Raw genomic sequence first — 16,949 nt, 5'->3', positions numbered from 1 at the left:
ATCAAATTTCCCCAGATAAATAGTCCCCAAATTCCACTTCCTCACTTCTGCACCATATAAACACAGGTAATCTCACAACCACCTGCAGTCCATATATGTATATCTTAATCACCCTGTTATTTATTTTAATGTCTGTCTCCCCCTCTAGACTCTAAGTTCGTAGAAGGCAGGAAACATGTTTGCTAATGTTGTGGTATTGTACTCTCCCCAGTACAGTGCTCTGCACATAGTAAACATTCAATAAATACCATTGATTGAATGAACTCATCTGCATATTAGTATAATACTATTATCAACACCAGCACTTAGAACAGTGCTTGACACTTCATTGCCTAATGGATAGACCACAGGCTTGGGAGACCGAAGGACGTGGGTTCTAATCCCTGATCCTCCACTTGTTGCTGTGTGACCTTGGTCAAGTCCCTTAATTTCTCTGTGCCTCAGTTATCTATCCGCAAAATGGGGATTAAGACTGTGAACCCTATGTGGAACAGGGACTCTGTCCAACCTGATCAACTTCTAGTCTGTGACCCAATGTTGGGTAGGGATTGTCCCTATCTGTTGCCGAACTGTACTTTCCAAGCGCTTAGTACAGTGCTCTGCACACAGTAAGTCAGTCGTTACGATTGAATGAATGAATGAACTTGTATCTACCCCAGCACTTAGTACAGTGACTGGTACATAGTAAGTACTAACAAATGTTATAAAAAGTAGGGGCTTAAAAAATGTCATTAAAAAAATGACTGTCTTCCCTGCTAAGAGTTAAAGGGCAGCGATCATGACTATTTATGCGATTGTACTCTCCCAAGTACTCATTACATACATTTGATGCTCAATGAATACTATTGATTGATGCACTGATCCACCAAAGGCTCCAACACCTTCAGTTTGAGAAGCAGGGTTCTGGAAGCTATAAGCTATGAACAATTTCTCGTTGCGAGTTTTTCAGTGACTAAATTGTTTAATCTCCACCCTATCACTGGGACTCCTTGTCTTCATTAATGGGATATTAGTATGTGCTGTCAGTGTCTTCTACAGAAGCTGACATGACAGTATTACACACAGGGGAGGACAAGGACCCAAAGGTCATATAACTATTCAGAACAAAGAAATAAAAATAACCACGTTGAAGCCACTTCACTGACCTTGAATGTTTTTTCAACTGACAATCTACTGGGAGAGGAATTAGGTCAAGATTTACCAAACGGTTGTATAATGAGTGTGCACATTTCCTCTTGATTTTGTCATCCCACTATGGTAACATCACTTTAGTTGGTTAGATTCCTTGACTATGCACACAAATACCTACATAGATAAAGTGTATGTATAGTTTTTTTCTGTATTGCAATCTATCAGTTCTCTTTCCATTTACTTATCCTCACTCACTGTGCCTCGTTCCCTATCTCACCAGTGACATCCAGCTAAGAACCTCTTTTTTGAAAATGGTATTTGTAAAGCACTATGTGCCAGGCACTGTACTAAATGCTGGGGTAGATATAAGGAAATCAGGTTCATTCATTCATTCAATCATATTTATTGAGCTCTGAGTGTCCTAAATGCTTGGGAGAGAACAATACAAAAATAAACAGGTTTGACACCGTCCATGTCCCACACGAGGCTCACAGTCTTAATCCCCATTTTACAGATGAAATGACAGAGGCAAAGAGAAGTTAAGTGACTTGCTGAAAGTCACCCAGCCGACAAGTGGCAGAGCCGGAAATAGAAACCAAGTCCTCTGACTCCCAGGCAGGCCTGTGCTCTTACCACTAGACAACACTGCTTCACTTCTTCTGGGAACTCCTTCCTGCTTCCCATCTAGAACACCACTGATCTCCTCCATCTTCAATGTCTCTCTAAAATCACATCTCCTCCAGGAAGGTTCTCTGATAATTCTTTCCTCTCCTTACTCTATTCCCCCCAGTCGATAGCCACCCTAGCACTTCTGCATCCTATAAGCAGCATGGTGGTGCAGTGAGAAGCAGCATGGTGTAGTTGATGGAGCACAGGCCTGGGAGCAAGAAGGATGTGGGTTCTAATCTCAGTTTTGCTACTTGTCTACTGTGTCACCTTGTGCAAGTCAGTTCACTTTTCTGTGCCTCAGTTACCTCATCTGTAAAATGGGGATTGAGACTGTGAGCCCCAGGTGGGAGAGGGACTGTGTCCAACACAATTTGCTTGTATTCACCCCAACACTTAGTACAGTGCCTGGCACATAGTAAGCACTTAACAAATACCACTATTATCAGTATTATTTTAAGCATTTTGGGATAATTATCTCCTCTTCCCCAATCCCACACTTGTGCACATATCTTTATACTTAATTGTTTCCCCCTATCTGTAGTTTACTTTAGTGAATGTCTTCCCCAGGAGGTTGGAAGCTCTTGAGGTCAGGAATGAATATTTGTCGTAGTGTTTAAGTGCTTATTTTGTGCCATAAAGTACCATGGTAGATTCAGTACAATCAGACCAGACACAGTTCCTGTCCCACATGGAGCAGATTATGTCAACTCACTTTCCCAAGCCCTTGGTTCAGGGCTCTGCATTCATTCATTCAATAGTATTTACTGAGCACTTACTATGTGCAGAGCACTGTATTAAGCGCTTGGAATGTACAATTCGGCAACAGATAGAGACAATCCCTTCCCATTGATGGGCTTACAGTCTAATCAGGGGAGACAGACAAAAACAATAGCAATAAATAGAATCAAGGGGATGTACATCTCATTCACAAAATAAATAAGGTAATAAAAATATATACAAAAGCACCAAAGGTATGATTTATTTTTTGCTTCGGTAGAGTTAGTCTCTATTCATACGTGCTTTGCACACTGTAGAAGCTCATTAAACGCCATAATTTATTTTAATGTCTGTCTCCCCCTTTAGACCGTAAGCTCTTTGTGGGCAGAAAATGTGTCTACCATCTCTGTTGTGGCTTAGTGGCAAGAGCCCGGGCTAGGGAGTCTGAGGTTATGGGTTCTAATCCTGCCTCCGCCATTTGTTGGCTGCATGACCTAGGGCCAGTCACTTCCCTTCTCTGTGCCTCAGTTCCTTCATCTGTAAAATGGGGATGAAGAGTGTGAGCCCCACGTGGGACAACCTCATGACCTTGTATCTCCCCCAGTGCTTAGAACAGTACCCGGGACATAGTAAGCGCTTAACAAATACCAACATTATTATTATTATTGTATTCTTCCAGGCCTTTAGTAAGGTGCTCTGCACACAGTAAACCTGCAGGGCAGGGCCAACATGGCATAGTGGAAAGACCATGGGCCTGGAAGTCAGAGGACCTGGGTTCTACTCACAACTCTGAGAGTTTCCTGCTATGTGATGTTGGACAAACTGCTTCATTTCTCTGGGCCTCGGCTTCCTCATCTGGAGAATGGGGATTCAATCTCTATCTCTCCTCCTTATTTAGACTGTGAGCCCCATGTGGGACAGGGACTGTGTCTGTCCTGATCAACTGGTATCTAGCATAGACCTTAGAACAGTGCTTGACATAATAATAGCAAATTTGCTTGACAAAATTATCTGTCCTAAACGCTCATGCAAAGATAGCATGGTCTAATGGAAAAAGTAAGAGTTTGGGATTTGGGAGATTTAGGTTCTAGTCTCAAGGCTGCTATTGGTCTCCTATATTGCCTTCAATAAATCTTTTAATAGTAATAATTTTGGTATTTGTTAAGCACTTACTATGCTCTAGGCACTGTACTAAGTGCTGGGTTGAATACAAGCAAATTGGATTGGACAAAGTCCCTGTCCCATGTGGGGCTCAAAGTCTCAATCTCCATTTTACAGATGAGGTAACTGAGGCACAGAGAAGTTAAGTGACTTGCCCAAGGTCGCATAGCAGACAAGTCGCAGACCTTCTGCCTCTCAGGCCATGCTTTATCCACTATGCCATGCTGCTTCCCAGCATGCTGTTTTAATCACTTTGGGCCTATAATTCATGCTGTTTTAATTGCTTTGGACCTCAGTTTTCTCATCTATGAAACAGTCATAAATCACACATCTCTCTAGCATTCAGGGAATATGTAGGGGGAAAATGAGATAACTGATGTTAAAGTTCTTTGAAGAAAGAACAAAAACATTATATAAATTCAAATTTCCATTATTCATAATCAATGCAAATAAAATTACTTTTATTTTTGACACAAAATCCAGCATTCTGTATTCATTTTCTCTAAGACGCAGAATACCATAATTACAGACTCTTCAGTAGAGTTGCAAATTATCTAAACAATCTAGTTATTCAAGCTTTTATCATTGCAGAAATGACAGCACTAAAATAAAAATAAAATTTTAAAAAACCAGCAGGTATGCCACTTTAAATATTTAATCTCATTTCCCCCCCACACACACCAACTGAAACAGTATCCATTTCAGATATTTTAAGAATGGCCCAAAGTTGTCCCAGGAACCAAACTCAATTATAATAATGAATTTCATGAGGTTTGGTTTTTTTTCCTGAAGTCCCTTTGGTAACCAGCCATATTGTCCTGAAAAAGAATGCTGACTTCAGAACTGCCAATCTCCCCTAGAGTGAAGAACTTTGGCCCAGCTGCAGCTACAGAATAAGTCATCACTTTAATTTTATTTCTAATTAATGAGCTCCATTTTCCTGTTTTGGAAAGTTTACATCTCCTCTCTTTGTTTACTTAGTCTTGCTTAAGACTTTTTCACTGTTTTTTTTTCCTTATTTTATTTCTACATTTGAAGTTCTTTTTTTTGCTCACCATTCTAGAATAAGGCATGTATGGCACTCTGTGTTTACACGTGATTAGCTATACACGTTACTCCCCACACAAGGAACCTTGGGCAGGAGCAGGGTGGGAGGGAAAGCAGCATGGCCTAGTGAACAGAGCACAGGCCTAGAGTCAGAAGAACCTGAGTTCTAATCCAGCCTCTCTGACTCCCAGGCCCTCGCTCTTTTCACTAGGCCACATTGCTTCTCAAACTCTTAATAAATTTGGTAACAACAACAATAAGCCATAACAGTAGCATTAATGTGTTATTTCAGGAAGTGAGTTCTTCCATGGCTGATTTTAAGGATGCTGTCTGTGGGAGGATGGAGACAGACTGTGAGCTTGTCGTGGGCAGGGATTGTCACTCTTTGATGCTGTATTATACTTTCCCAAGTGCTTAGTACAGTGTTCTGCACACAGTAAGGGCTTAATAATTACAATTGAATGAATGAATGAATGAATGAATGAATGAATGAATGAATGAATGAATGAGTGACAGGGCATTCCACACTGGTTCAGCACGGCTGTTCAAGCCAATACACAGACAGTTAAAAACGTAAGTCCTCCCTTGCCGAAGTTTACCTAGAATAACTAGTTACAGGTAGTGTAAGAATTCTCCCTGAGTCCAGGGAAAGATATCTGCTTGTCTGGGGCATGGACCTAGGCAAGTCACTGCACTGTGCCCATTACCTCATCTGTAAAATGGGGATTAAGACTGTGAGCCCCGTGCAAGACAGGGACTGCATCCAACTCGATTTGCTTGTATCCACCCCAGTGCTCAATACAGTGCCTGCCATAGATTAAAGGCTTAACAAATAGCATTATTAGTAGTAGTAAATGGAATTGAACCAATGGGTAGAAACACAACTGGCTTCAGTTGAATAACTGGAATATTAGAAACTCTTTCTTCCATTCCTGGGTTCACTATTTCTTAGGCAGGGGTTTCTAATTCCTGTCTGAAGACTCCCAGAGGCACAGTGTTTGCCCCACTTATGCATTTTCAATTCATCATCCTCTAAAAAGCAGGGATTTGCAGGACAGTGTTAACAGCTTCCTTCAGCAGAGTGAGCAGATTAATTTCATTGTTTGCTTCCTCCTCTTTTCATCTCTAAAGACTCCTCCTGCACAGCCCAAGAATTACTTCTCATTTGATTCCAAGTAGCCTCAAGATGTGACTCCCCATATCTTAAGTAAATATTCCCATTATTAATTTTAATGGATTGTTTAACTCCAGAAAGCCTTCCCTGACTAAGATGTCATCCCTACATCCTATTTTCTCTCCTTTTATATTGTATTTAAGCACTTATTATGTGTTACTGTTCTAAGTGCTGGGGAAGGTACAAGTTAATTAGGCCAGACCCAATTCCTCTAACTGGGAGGGGCTCACAGTCTAAGTAGGAGGGAGAACAAGTATCCCCATTTTACAGATGAGGAAACTCAGGTACAGAGAAGTTAAGTAACTTTCCCAAGGTCATGCAGCAAGTAATTGGCTGAGACAGATTTAGTACCCATGTCCTCCTGAATCCCAGGCCCTTGTTCTCTCTGCTAGGCCACACTGCCTCTCCATCAGCTATACACTTAATCCCACCCACTAAACACTTAGATACTCATCCCAACCCTGCCTCCACAGCATTTATTTACATATCCTTTTGCTTGGATTCTTCCCTAACCTGTGATTTATCTTAATGCCTGTCTCCCTCACTGGACTTTATGGTTTCTGAAGTCAGTCGTGCTGTACTCTGCCAAGTGCTCTATTGATAGATTAAATGGCCCATTCTTAAAAGACACCTATTTCCTAAAATCAATTAAGAACTGTTCTTTGGCAACTGTCACCTACATGATAGTGCAAGCTCGTTGTGGGCAGGGAATGTGTCTACCAACTCTGTTATATTGTACTCTTCCATGTGCTTAGTACAGTGCTCTGCAAGCAGTAAACACTCAATAAATATGATCAATCAATTGATTCATTGGAGAGCCCCAAGTTCCCAGAACACTGCAACTAATCTACTCCTTTGAGAGGTATAAAATAGAAAACAACTTGGCATGGACTTGTGGGTAAAGCACAGGCCTGGGAGCCAGAAGGACCTGGGTTCTAATCCCAGCTCCACCTCTTGTCTGCTGTGTGACCTTAGGCAAGTCACTTAACTTCTCTGGCCCTATCTTTCCGTAAAACGAGAATTAAGACTATGAGCCCCTTATGGGACATGGACTGTATCCAACCTGATTACCTGTTTACCCCAGCACTTAGAACAGTGCCTGGTAGATAGCAAACTCTTAACAAATACCATTTTAAAAAAATTAAATAAAAAAAAACTTAGTGCTGTGGAAATAGCCCAGAGATGGGAGTCAGAAGTCTTGAGTTCTAATCCTAGTTCTTGCACATGTGTGCTCTGTGACCTTGGGCAAGTCATTTCATTTATCTGGACCTCCTCATTCCCCCATCTGTATAAATGGGGTTAAGATGCCTGTTCTCCTTCTCCTCTTAGACTGTGAGCCCCAGGGAGGACAGGGACAGTGCTCAAATCGCCTTAACTTGTATCTCCCCCAGCACTGGGTGCAGAGCTTGGCACATAGTAAATACTTAACAAATGCCATTATTAATATGACAAGGCTCCAGAAGGTGGTGAAAGAAGTTGAACATCAAACTTCCAACAGTGAGGTGAAATCAGCACTTAGGACAGTCCTTGTCAGAGAGTAAGCACTTGACAAATATCATCATTAAATCAGTTGACGTGGAGCCCCATCTTGGTCACAGTTATGATGTTGGGTCCCCTTGAAGGGGGCCTCTATTTAATCCCCTGAAAGAGCTATGAAGTTATCTCTTTCTGAACAGTGTTTAATCATATGGATGCTCATGAACAAGAATAAAATCTGCCTCTGTGGCTGCTGGTGCACCTGCGGTGTACCAAACTGCAATTACCGTCCATACCCAGAGTGACACTCCATGCAGCAAGAGCCCAGATTTCTAAGCAAAGAAATCCCATGTCTGAAACATGCGCTCTTCAGAGTCGTGGTTGAGCATTTTTGCTGTTGCCCAGGATACAGCCCTTTAGCAACTTGTTTTCTCCTGGGTGGTAACTTGATAATTTTATGGCTGTCAGTACAGACTGGGGAATATTTTACTTATTGACGAGGGGTCAGGGAAATGAAGAATATGTGGTGCAGAGGGGATCTACGAGAAGACCTAGGAGGAAGTATTTAGGAAATGGGGGCTATTTAGCTAGGAAAAGAAACAGCTGAGGCCACTGGGTAATGGCATCTATCCCCACTGAGGACAAACTCGGGGAAAACAGATTTAAGAAGTGTCAAAAGGATTTAGATTAGCCAGAAGTTCTGATTGTGAGATTTGTTAGGCACTGGAAAGAGGGACTGGGGGGAAACTTAGGATCTCCATGGATGTCTTTAAACAGAATGGCTTAATGTGGGCTTGCATGGAGACAGGGGTATGGATTAGATGGACCACTCAACCTCTGTTCCTGGGCTGTGACTCTGTAAAGTCAGCCCTTTCCTCCAAGAAACCTTCCCTGAATCAGCCCATCTCTCCACCCACTCCCTTCGGGATCAACCTGACATGCTCTCTTCAATCATCCCCTCTCCCAGCCCCACAGCAACTATAAGTATATCTGTAATTTATTTTTATGTTTATGTATATTAATGTGTCTCCCCCTGGGGACTCTGAGATTGTTGTGGGCAAGGAATGGGTCTGCTTATTGTTATATTGTACTTTCCCAAGCAGTTAGTACAGTGCTTTGCACACAATAAGCGCTCAATGAATACAACTGAATGAATTTTGAAGAAAGTAGTTTTAAATAATATTTATCCAAGGAGTCAATCTGGTCTTGTCTTATGCTGTCATCTCTGACCTATAGGAACTCCATGGACACACCTCTTCCAGAACGCCCCACCTCCACCTGCATTCGTTCTGGTAGCGTATCCATCGAGGTTTCTTGGTAAAAATACAGAAGTCGTTTGTCATTGCCTTCTCTTCCACGCAGTAAACTTGAGTCTCCTCCCTCAACTCTCTCAAGCCACTGCTGCCCAGCATGGGTGAGTTTTGACTTGTAGCAGATTGCCTTCCCCTCATTAGCTACTGGTCAAGCTAGGAATGGAATAGGTATGCCTCTGCTTGACTCTCCCTCCCATAGCTGAGACTGGTAGAGTACTGGAAACCCTCCAGGTGTGATCCTGAGAGGGAAAGGAATCAATAGATTCATTCTAATCAGAGTTCTTGTGGGAAAGAGATTTTTTCTTGGCCCTTTGCTTTTCACTCACTTTCAAGATACCATGGAATGTTGCTCTTCCTGTAGAAAACGCCTTGGAATGTGACCTTGGGCAAGTCACTTCACTTGTCTGGGCCTCAGGTACCTCATCTGTAAAATAGGGATTGAGACAATAAGCCCCACATGGGACAGGGACTGTGTCCAACAAGAGTTGCTTGTCACCTCAGTGCTTAGTACAGTGCCTGGAACATAGTGAGCGATAATAATAATAATGTTGGTACTTGTTAAGCACTTACTATGTGCAGAGCACTGTTCTAAGTGCTGGGGTAGATACAGGGTAATCAGGTTGTCCATGTGAGGTTCACAGTTACTCCCCATTTTACGGATGAGGTAACTGAAGCACAGAGAAGCTAAGTGACTTGCCCGCAGTCACACAGCTGACAAGTGGCCGAGCTGGGATTGAATCCATGACCTCTGACTCCCAAGCCCAGGCTCTTTCCACTGAGCCACAATAATAAATATCATCATTATTATTATTACCCCACTTCAACCTCTGCTGCTTCTCTTGCCCCCTACCAGGCTGCAGGCCTGGGAAAGGATGTTGTTGCTCCCAGAGCCTTTGGGGATGGGCGTCCACAGACACTTCTAAGACGGTTATGCCCTACAGTAAGTCATTCAGCCAGTGAATCATATTTATTGAGCACTTACTGTATGCAGAACACTGTACTAAGTGCTTGAGAGAGTGCAATATATCAATATAACAGAGATATTCCCTATCCACAATGAGCTTAAACTCTAGAGGGAGAGACATACAATACTATAAACACATAAATTACAGATATATACGTAAATGTAGTGGGGCTGGGAGGGAGGACGATTAAAGGGAGAGGTTCAGGGCTATGCAGAAGGGAGTGGGAGAAGAAGAAAGGAGGGTTTAATAATGTTGGTATTTGTTAAGCACTTACTATGTGCCGAGCACTGTTCTAAGCACTGGAGTAGATACAGGGTAATCAGGTTGTCCCACGTGAGGCTCACAGTTAATCCCCATTTTACAGATGAGGTAACTGAGGCACAGAGAAGTTAAGTGACTTGCCCACAGTCACACAGCTGACAAGTGGCAGAGACGTTTAGTCTGGGAAGGCCTCTTGGAGGAGATGTGCCTTCAGTTAGCTTTTGAAGTGGGGAGGAAGGGAGTTGTTTACAGGGAGTAAACAACCCCACAAAGGCTATAGACAAGCCACCCTCCTAGTGAGAACGGTGCCGGAGGCAAGAGGAAACTCAGGTCTAGTGTCCAAGCTTGGTGAGAACCCACGGGTGCTGGGACTGGACTAGGGGCTGGGTCTCATTACTCTATTGCATCATGCTTGCACACTCAATAGATAGCATTAATTGATTAATTGGGACAGTACCAAAGAGTTGGTAGATATGATCTCTGTCCATAATCAGTCACTGGTATTTATTGAGCACTTACTGAGTGCAGAGCACTGTACTAAGTTCTTGGAAGAGTACTGAGTTCGTAGACACATTTCCTGCCCACAAGGAGCATAAAATCTAGTTGGGGACACACACATTAATAATAATTATTATTATAGTATTTGTTAAGTGCTTACTATGTGTCAAACACTATTCTAAGCGCTGGGGTAGATGCAAGGTAATCAGGTTGTCTCACATGGGGTTCATAGCCTTAATCCCCATTTTACAGTAACTGAGTAACTGAGTAACTGATGCGGTAACTGAGGCACGGATAAGTTGAGTGACTTGCCCAAGGTCACACAGCAGACAAGTGGCAATCTGGGGTTAGGACCCATGTCCTCTGACTCCCAAACCTGTGCTCTTACCACTACACCGTGCTGCTTCTCATGGCTTACAAAGGAAGCAACAAAGTAGAAGGGTATGTACGCAGATGTTCTAGCAACCTGAGATTGTGGCATTTAAGCCTAATTAAGTATCAGGGCATTACAGGAAAAGTACTTTTTCTCTTGGCTTAATAAATGCAGTAATGGCAGTCTTAATTTGCTTTCAGATTTTGGAATTCAATTTAGTTAATAACCCCAAAAAAGCAAAAAAAAAAAAAAACCTTCCTCTCTACAGCTATCTTCTAAGTCTTCCCTCCTTACATTAAATTGTCATTCTTCAGGATAATCACATCTTTTTTTTTCCCTTTTCTTTTGATGTACAGATTCATATGGCATGTTTGTCTTCATCTTTTTGGAAGTTAACCTTTAATTAGTTTCATTTCAATACAATTACCTAGCATAGCTTTCACAGTTTAAAAACTCAGATGTCTGAAAGGAGTTCCTTGCACCACTGGCATTACTTCATAATATTATAATATTAGTTATAGTTAGCAGCAATAGTAGTTTTTGAGCTAAAAATAAGACCATAAGTACAAAAGATGGGTGATGAGTTTAGATGATCTAGAGTGCTGGGAATTCATCAGGTGACGTTTTAGGAGCGCTTTTAATGTGGAGACTGCCACTGCCAATAACCTTATGCTTCTTGAGGCCAGAGAGACTTTGTCTTGGAATGTGATCCTGCCAAAACGGAAGGGATTAAATGATCTCTTGAAGTCTTGAAGCCTATGTGTCAAACTGGGAGTGGAACCAAAACATATTTTTAGTAAGTCTTACTTTTAAAAGTCATACTTTTAGAGAAGCAGCGTGGTTCAGTGGAAAGAGCCCGTGCTTGGGAGTCAGAGGTCATGGGTTCTAATCCCAGCTCCGCCACTTGCCAGCTGTGTGACTTTGGAGAAGTCACTTAACTTCTCTGTGCCTCAGTTACCTCATTTGTAAAATGGGGATTAAAACTGTGAGCCCCACATGGGACAACCTGATAAACTTGTAACCCCCCAGCGCTCAGAAAAGTGCTTTGCACATAGTAAGTGCTTAACAAATACCACCATTATTATTATTATTATTGTTAAGTCATCATGTTTTGTTTTGTTCTGTTTTGTTTTGCTGTCTGTCTCCCCATTTAGACTGTGAGCCTGTTATTGGGTAGGCACTGTCTCTGTTGCCGAATTGTACATTCCAAGTGCTTAGTACAGTACTCTGCACATTCATTCATTCATTCAATAGTATTTATTGAGCGCTTACTATGTGCAGAGCACTGTACTAAGCGCTTAGTAAGCACTCAATAAATACTATTGAATAGAGGGCATAAGGTTATAGTTTTGACCAGAAAACATTTATTAATAATAACAATAATAATAATGGCATATGTTAAGTGCTTGCTGTGTGCCAGGTACTGTTCTAAGTGCTGGGGTAGATACAAGTAATTGGGTTGGACACAGTCTCTGTCCCACACAGGGCTCCCAGTCTTAATCCCCATTTTACAGATGAGGGAACTGAGGCTCAGAGAAGTGAAATGACTTGCCAAGGTCACATAGCAGACAAGTGGTGGATCCGGGATTAGAACCCATGACCTTGTGACTCCCAAACCCATGCTCTATCCACTAGGCCATGTTGCTTCTCTTTAACATTGGTCTTCATTGCAAATTTTACATGTTTCTGATCTAAGGGCAGCCAAGAGTAGGAGATGAGTGAAAAATGACAGTTATGAGAAAGTGGTTGGGGCCGGGGGCATGTGAGTGAGAAGCAGACGATGGGAAAGGTGATGGGAGTGTTGGTGATGGGTGGTGGATGATTGAGCAGAGAGATGAAAAAAGAAGCTCTTTCGCTATAGTGCCCAACACATACGATTGGTCAGCAAACAGACCATGAGATGCTACTTAAAGAATACAATTTCTCCCAAGAATAAAGCACAGTCCTAATGACTAATGACATTGAAATAATTAATGATTTGTCTGGTTTAAAGAATAATTCTGCCAAATGAGTAGGTCTGATTTGCACCAATTCATTCAATTCTGCCAGAGTAATTGATTTGCCCTTCCAAGAGCTGAAAAGCAATGATAGACTAATCCCATAGTGTTCAGCATACATTCCTTCACATTATTCATGAAGCCTTTAATGAGATGCAATTACTAAAATGAAACATTTAATTGCATAATGTTTTATTAATTCTTTTCATTAAATATTCATCATGAACCTTTGCTAATACGAAAGCCTTACTACAATTAATAGTTTCGAGTTTAGAATGGATTTGTGGGAGAGAATTATTTTGCTTTCACCCACCAATATCAGAGAGGGAAGAGTAACAGATAATACTATCTAGGTTCAAAGTTAGGCTTACAAAGCTCCAGAGAAACACAGTATACTTGACACTCTGAAAAGCTGATCGAGAAGGGATATTATGGGCATCACAAGTTTCCCTCAGGAGAAACAAGGAAGGCTAATGTGATTAACTCTCTACAACAAATTATCTAGTGTTTATTCCATATTAATAACCTGACACATGATATCCAAGTAACACATGGGCAGAACTGATGGCTGACTCAGCATTCAATTACACATATTGGTGGTAAGGAAATTTAGGGGAAAATCATAGACAGCAGTGAAAATGACCAAAGCAGAGAAAGACAAATCTCGAAGGATTTGGAGATTCAGTTGAAGTGAATAGAGTAGATGAATGTCTACCCAGTTCTTCTGCAATCTCCTTCCTCTATTATCATCAGAAGCAGTACTTATTGAACACCCCCTAACCTACTGTACTTTCATTCATACATTCATTCATTCAATAGTATTTATTGAGCGCTTACTATGTGCAGAGCACTGTACTAAGCGCTTGGAATGAACAAGTCGGCAACAGATAGAGACAGTCCCTGCTGTTTGACGGGCTTACAGTCTAATCGGGGGAGACGGACAGACAAGAACAAGAACAAGACAAGGCAAGAACAATGGCAATAAAGTACTAGATTTTTTGGCACATACAACAGAACTAGAAACAGTGATCCATGTCCACAGAGAGTTTACAATCTAATGAGGGAGACAAGTAGATGCAAACTGTCAAACATACAAAAGATAAAAGAATTATAGTTTAGATATAAATTATTAAAAGACAATTAAATACCATATTTACTCATAAAATTGCCACTGCAGCTTAATTGTCCTACCCTGTTTTTTTAAGGAGGAAATAAAAGATTATTTATTGTACCACACAATTATAAACAGTGAAAGTGGTGTGCTCAGTAGAGGAGAAGAGCAAGAATGTGATAGTGCAGCAGAGATGGTCTTGAGTTTGAAGAGGTGGTGAGTTTCTTTTTGAAATGGGTGGTCTCCCTGAAAGGGCAGGGAGGGAGGAGAGGGAAGTGTTTAAATTAATTTAGAACCTATTGCACACAGAACTTTTAAGAGTGTAATAGCAATGAGACAGCAGTTTCAAGTATCTTCCAGAACCTTCTCCCCTCCTTTCCTCATTTTTTTAATTCTCTTTTTTTCTCTTGGCCTCTTACTGCTTGGATGAGTAGATCCAAGATGTGTTCTCTATATTTATATTTCATTGGTCTGTGATATCAAAACAGTGCTTGGCCCATTCACTGATGAAAAATAGGTAATTGACATACAAAATGAATTACAGGTAGGGGGAAGCATCAGAGTTTAAACATACATACTTAATTGCTATGGTGGGGAAGAGAGAAGAGGTCAAGGAGTCAGGGGTGAGTATCCAAGGGCTTAGGAGACAGGAATATCGGGTGGGAAGATAAGAAATCAAATGGAGAGGTTCTCCTGAAAGATATGTGATTTCAGAAGGACTATGAAGATGGAGAGAGCAGTGGTCTGCCTGATGTGAAGTGGGAGGGGACTCCATGCAGAAGGGAGGGTCTGAGCCTAGGGGCAGTGGTGAGAAAAATGAGCATGAGACACAGTAAGTAGGTTGACTGGAGAGAAGTGTACGAACTGGAGTGTAGAGGGAGAGGAGTGAGGATAGTGTGGTCAGGTAATTGAGTGTCTTAAAGCTGAGGTCCAGAAGTTTTTGCCTGCTGTGGAAATCATTATTGTAGGTTTTTGAGGAGTAGGGACATGTGTGAAAAATGATCATTGAGAAAAATATTCCCGGCAGCAGAAAGAAGAATGGACTGGAGAGGGGAGAGACTGGAGGCAGCGAGGTCTGCGAGGAAGCTGATTGAAACAGTAGTAGAGAAAGGATATGATCATTGCTTGGACCAATGTGATGGCAATCTGGAGGGAGAGGAAGGGGCAGATTCTAGGAATGCTGTGAAGAAAACAATGATGTGATTTTATAACTGGCAAAGAAAGGAATAAAGAGTGATGTCAAGAAACTGGAAGAGTTGTGAGACTGTAGAGAAGGAAAGAAGTCAAGGCGAGTGAAAAGCGAAGTAAATTTGGGAGTCATCCACATAAAGGTGGTAGTTGAAGCCTTACGAGTAGATGCACTCCCCAAGAGAGTTAGGGAAGATTGAGGAAAGAAGGAAAAACAGAACTGAACCTTGAGGAATCCTAGTAGTTAAAGAGTGGAAGGCAGAGGAAGATCTGATGAAAGAAATTGAGAGGGATGGATCAGAGAGTAGGAGGAGAACCAGGAGAGGGTGCTATGAGAAAAATTGAAGTCAGATAAGATTTCCAGAAGCGGGTGGTCCAGTGTCAAAGATGGAGCTTTCATTTCAGGAGCAATTATAACAGCATCAGACATAACTTGGCTGACTTTGAAGCCCAGCTGCTAGTGATTGCCAACACTGCAAGCCTAAAACAATAGTCTGAGTTCCCAAGAGGGAAAACCTGTCCAAAAAGTATATTGTCTATGTGCTGAACTAGTCAGGTAATCTAGTCTCAGTGCTAAAGAATCGATTACATATCTGGTATACCTATGCCTATACTATTAGAGCTGCTCTACTTATAAGTTGTTAATTCTTTTCATTATTACATAGTGTCCTGATGCTATGGTTATTTTCTTCATAGAAGTACTTTTTTTCTGTTACTTATTTTCACGATTTTACAACACCCCAAATATATTCTACTAGGTCTGAGTCCTGTTCAACTTAGGTGAGTCAAACACATTTTAAGGGGTAAAATTTCTGATCCCCCTTCTCCATTCGGAGTTGAGCAAGACATTCCTAAATAGAGCTGCTCAGACCCCCAAGGAATTCCCTGAATGATTAATTAGCCTCACTTGGAACTACATCACATTTATTTGATGAAGCCCTCCAAGATGATCTGATTAACTGCCAAAGTTAGTCTGGGAGTCTAGTTTCGCTTAGAAGCAGCACGGCTTAGAGGTAAGAGCCCGGGTTTCGGAGTCAGAGGCCGTAGGTTCTAATTGCAGCTCTGCCACTTGTCAACTCTGTGACTTTGGGAAAGTCACTTAACTTCTCGAACCCTCAGTTCCTTCTTCTGTAAAATGGGGAAGAAGACTGCCTTCTGGACTGTGAGCCTGTTGTTGGGTATGGATTTTCTCTATCTGTTGCTGAATTGTACTTTCCAAGTGATTTGTACAGTGCTCTGCATACAGTAAGTGCTCAATAAACATGATTGAACGAATGAATAAATGAATGTACTGATGTATTGACTCCATGTCTGGTCATCAATCAATCAGTAGTATTTATTGAGTGTCTAAGAGATACAATATAAGAGAGTTGTTAGAATTCATTGATTCAATCGTATTTACTGAGCACTTATTGTGTGCAGAGCACTGTAGTAAGCTGTTTATAGTATATAACTTGTATATATTATTTATTACCCTATTTATTTTGTCAATGAAGTGTACATCCCCTTGATTCTATTTATCATGATAATGCTGTCTTGTTTTCGTTTCGTTCTGTTTTGCTTTGCCGTCTGTCTCCCCCTATTAGAATGTGAGCTCGTCATTGGGCAGGGATTGTCTCTATGTGTTACCAAAATGTACATTCCAAGCGCTTAGTACAGCGCTTAGAGAAGTAGCGTGGCTCAGTGGAAAGAGCCCGGGCTTGGGAGTCAGAGGTCATGGGTTCGAATCCCGGCTCTGCCACTTGTCAGCTGTGTGACTATGGGCAAGTCACTTAACTTCTCTGTGCCTCAGTTACCTCATCTATAAAATGGGAATTATGACTGTGAGCCCCACGTGGGACAACCTGATTACCCTGTATCTACCCCAG

At 41.6% G+C, this 16,949-nt stretch overlaps 1 non-coding gene across 1 annotated transcript; it reads right to left on the bottom strand.

Moving 5' to 3' along the window:
• Positions 1-8,799: 8,799 nt before the first annotated feature.
• LOC114817300 lies at positions 8,800-8,937 on the bottom strand. Its single transcript, XR_003765163.1, has one exon. It is a non-coding gene; the product is annotated as a small nucleolar RNA SNORA7 (small nucleolar RNA).
• Positions 8,938-16,949: the final 8,012 nt, after the last annotated feature.

The sequence above is a fragment of the Ornithorhynchus anatinus genome, chromosome 1 (assembly GCF_004115215.2).
Source record: "Ornithorhynchus anatinus isolate Pmale09 chromosome 1, mOrnAna1.pri.v4, whole genome shotgun sequence".
Classification (NCBI taxonomy): domain Eukaryota; kingdom Metazoa; phylum Chordata; class Mammalia; order Monotremata; family Ornithorhynchidae; genus Ornithorhynchus; species Ornithorhynchus anatinus.
This window is presented reverse-complemented; position numbering and strand designations above follow the sequence as displayed.